The 3795-nt window shown below is 43.8% G+C and overlaps 1 pseudogene; it reads left to right on the forward strand.

Moving 5' to 3' along the window:
• The first annotated feature begins 706 nt into the window (after positions 1-706).
• On the forward strand, positions 707-2344 carry LOC122732856 (annotated as a pseudogene).
• The last annotated feature ends 1451 nt before the right edge of the window (positions 2345-3795 follow it).

Raw genomic sequence — 3795 nt, forward strand, 5'->3', positions numbered from 1 at the left:
AGGATTTAATGAGGAGAAAATAGAAAAGGGAACAGGAGGAAGGAAACTAGTGTAATGATTGGAATGACGCCACCTGCTGGAGACTTACTGTACAAGAGTTCCGCCCATGAAGCGAAAGTCTTTGAAGGCAAGACCAGGAGTCTTTTCTTTGGTGTCAGGAAGTGACATTGGCTAGTGGGAGGAAGAAGGAAGGAACTAGCGCTCTGTCTCACGCTCTTTCCTTTGGACTCTGGTGGAGAAGGGAGCTAGAAATGCACTCTCCCTTTAATAGATAGGAATCTAGGCCTTTTCTCTCTCTTTTTACCAAATTCTTATTCTTCTTAATAAATGCTTAAAAGCCTAACTCTTGCTAAAGCTTATAATTTATTGGCAACCCCTCATTAGATATTTTAGACAGTTTAGCTAGAATTTTAGCCCTTAACACTAGAAAGAGAAGGATAATACAGAGAAACATAAAGAGGAGGGGAAAAGAAGGGGAGAAAGAAGAAAAAAAAGAGATAAGAGAAGGGGAAGCGAGATAAGGAGAAATAAAAGGCTAGAGAGTGAATAGGAGGAGAGGCAGTGGGAAGAAAAGGAGTCTGCAGGCTCAGGACCTAGGCACTCACCAATGGTACCTGTGTGATCTCAAAGACCCAAGCTTTGTATGCATTGCTCTGTGGTGTCCTGGATCTAGTCTGATAAAGTACTGAGAACTTGGTCACTCAAGATGCCAGAGATTAAAGTCACTCACTTGAGGGCTGGTCATAATGTGGACCCCAGTTGTATCCTTGTCTCCATTGCTGGCCAGAACGTCAAGTTGGATGATGGGATGCACATGGGCCATAATGATGATAGACACTTTGCAGATTTTTCTTACATTACCCAAAATGGAAGATTAACTTCCACTTGGACCACTGTGAAGCCTTACCTTTCTTCAGTGAGATGGTGGGCTACAAGGTACCCACCTACATGACTCATCCTACCAAGACCATCTGCCCCATTCTCCTGGAGGACTATGGGAAGATTACTGCGGATAAGAAAGGGGAAACCAACTTCTTCACTTCCCAGATAATCAAGGACTCCATGAAGAAAGTTGTGGCTGTGTACCTCTAGCAGACTATACATGTGGATGATGATCTGGAAATCAAGGCCTACTACACAGGACATAGCTACATGCCACCATATTCCAGATAAAAGTTAACTCCAAATCTCCAATTTACACAGGCGACTATAACGCGATTCTGGACTGGCACTTAGGACAGTGGAGCAGGATGGAAAGGTGTTTGCTCTGGGCTGGGAACAGGAGCTCTGCATCCTCTTGGAGATGTTATGGGAAAGAATGAAGCTGAAAGACCCAATCTACTTCTCTGCAGGTTTGATCAAGAAGGCCAATCACCAGTACAAGCTCTTCATTACCTGGACCAATCAGAAGATCTGGAAAACATTTGTTCAGAGAAACATGTTTGAGTTCAAACACATCAAGGCTTTTGACTGAGCTTTTGCTGATAACCCTTGACCAATGGTTGTCTTTGCCATTCCACACAGGTTGCATGTTGGCCAGTCCCTGCAGATTGTCAGGAAGTGGGCTGGAACAAGAAGAACATGTTCATCATGCAGGGTTGCAATGGGCAGGGGACTGTGGGCCACAAGATCCTGAGTGGGCAGTTCAAGCTGCAGAGGGAAGTTAGGTAGATCCTGGAGGTGAAGTCACAGGTGGAGTACATGTCCTTCAGTGACCAAGAAGATGCCAAAGTCATAATGCAGCTGGTCTTCCAGGCTGAGTCAGACAACGTGCTGCTTGTCCATGGGGAAGCCAAGAAGATGGAATTCCTGAAACAGAAGTTTGAGCTTGAATTCCATGTGGACTGCTACATTCCAGCCAATGGGGAGGTGGTCACCCTGCTCACTCACCCCAATATCCCTGTGGTCAACTTGCTGGTCCTGCCAAATAGGGAGATGGCTCCGGGCCTGCTCCCTGACACCCATAAGCCTTAGCTCATGCACGGCATCCTGATCATGAAGGACAATAACTTCTGGCTGGTGCCCTCTGAGTAAGACCCCAAGGAGCTGGGCCTGGCTGACACCACCTCTGCTTCACATGCTGTGTGCACATCCATGACACATGCAAGAAGCAGGAGATCATGCTGCACATCTACAGCTACCTGAGGAATGTTCTGGAAGCTCATTCAGTCCAGCACCTGCCTGATGACTTGGTCATTGTGGAATCCATCCTCATCCAGGCCACTGTCCACTCAGAGGATCTAGGCACCAAAATGCTGCTGGTCTCCTGGACTTGTCAGGATGAAGAAATGGGCAGCTACCTCATGTCCTTCTCAAGAAATGGCTCCCACAGGCCCCCAGCTGAGTGGCTGCAGCCAGAGTCATTCTCTTCCTGCTTCCTTCTTTCCAGGACACTTTGGAGGGAAGGACCAAGGGTCTTGGTCTGGATATTACAAGGAGGGACTTGGGTGCCTTGCAAGGAGATAGCAGCAACATGGCCCCCCATCTATTCTCAGAACAGGGGATGAGGCTCTCAGCCTTTCCCAGGCCCAGACAAGGTCACATGCTTCAGTACTGGATTTCCTAGGCTACCCTGACTCCCCTCTGCTTAGTGGAAATTTGAGGCTGATACAATCTCCTCAGCTAGTCTTTAAGCTCTTTGAGGGCAGGGGTTATGTTTGTAGACAATTTCTAACTCCCCTTCTTTCCAAGTACCTAGAAAAGGGCTCAGCTACTGGAGCCTGCCTTTAAAGGACAAGAATTAAATAAGAGCCACCTAGCAGCTTGGGAAAAAAAGGAGTCACACAGAAAGAGAAGTAGAAGGAGGTTTCAAGGGAAAAGAACAAGAGAGTTATTAAGACAAGGTAAATAAAGGAAGTACATAAAACAAGGTAAGAGCTTAGGAATAAAAAGAAAAGGCTCTCACAGATGCATCTCTTAGGAAATGCTAAAGACACAAGAATGTGAATGCTATAAGCATCTGTAGATTAATTTTCTAATATTGATATCAAGACTAAGAACCTCACTTACTAAAACATAAAATTATGTAACAATTTTGCATTGACATGCATCAATATTTATATTTCTATAATGACCACATGACTACATTTTATGCTCAGAAATACCAGCAGGTCTGTCAAGGAGTCAGCATGGTGCTGTGGACTGGTTATTGGCATTAGACATAAAAGATCAAGGTTTGAACCTTTCCTCACATGCTTACTAACTATGGGACACTAGGAAAATGAATGTTAATCTCTCAGCCTCATTTACCTGATCTTTAAAATGGAGATAATAACACTTGCAGCATTTGTGTCACAGGGCTATTGTGACAATCAAATGAGATAAAATATAGAAATTTTCATCTTCTGATTAAGAGAACAAGTATAAAAGACATATAAAGAAAGATGCTATCTGCATCCAGAACTGACAGAAGTATGTTGAAAATAAGTTTACACACACACACACATGTTTCTAATGGTAATTATCTTGGGGGTGTAGAGATAAGAAAGAAATGTACATTATAAATTTATCATATATTTATAAGGAACAAATTATACAAAATGGATTTTCAGTTTCATGTGCAATCATCTTTTTTTATACTAGGTTATGGGGGGAGGAAATAGGCACCATGTCTGTGCTAGCAACAACTTTGATCAAAGTATTGGGAGATTTTCATTGGACTGAAAGTTTGTGGGAGTGAAGGTGATTGAATCAGATTAGAGCAGAACGTGCTCACATAGAGACTGTACCCAAAGGGAGATTCTTTGGGGGATTAGATGGACAGCACTAAAGAAAGATCTCCTACTGTTACTGTCC

The sequence above is a fragment of the Dromiciops gliroides genome, chromosome 6 (assembly GCF_019393635.1).
Source record: "Dromiciops gliroides isolate mDroGli1 chromosome 6, mDroGli1.pri, whole genome shotgun sequence".
NCBI lineage: Eukaryota > Metazoa > Chordata > Mammalia > Microbiotheria > Microbiotheriidae > Dromiciops > Dromiciops gliroides.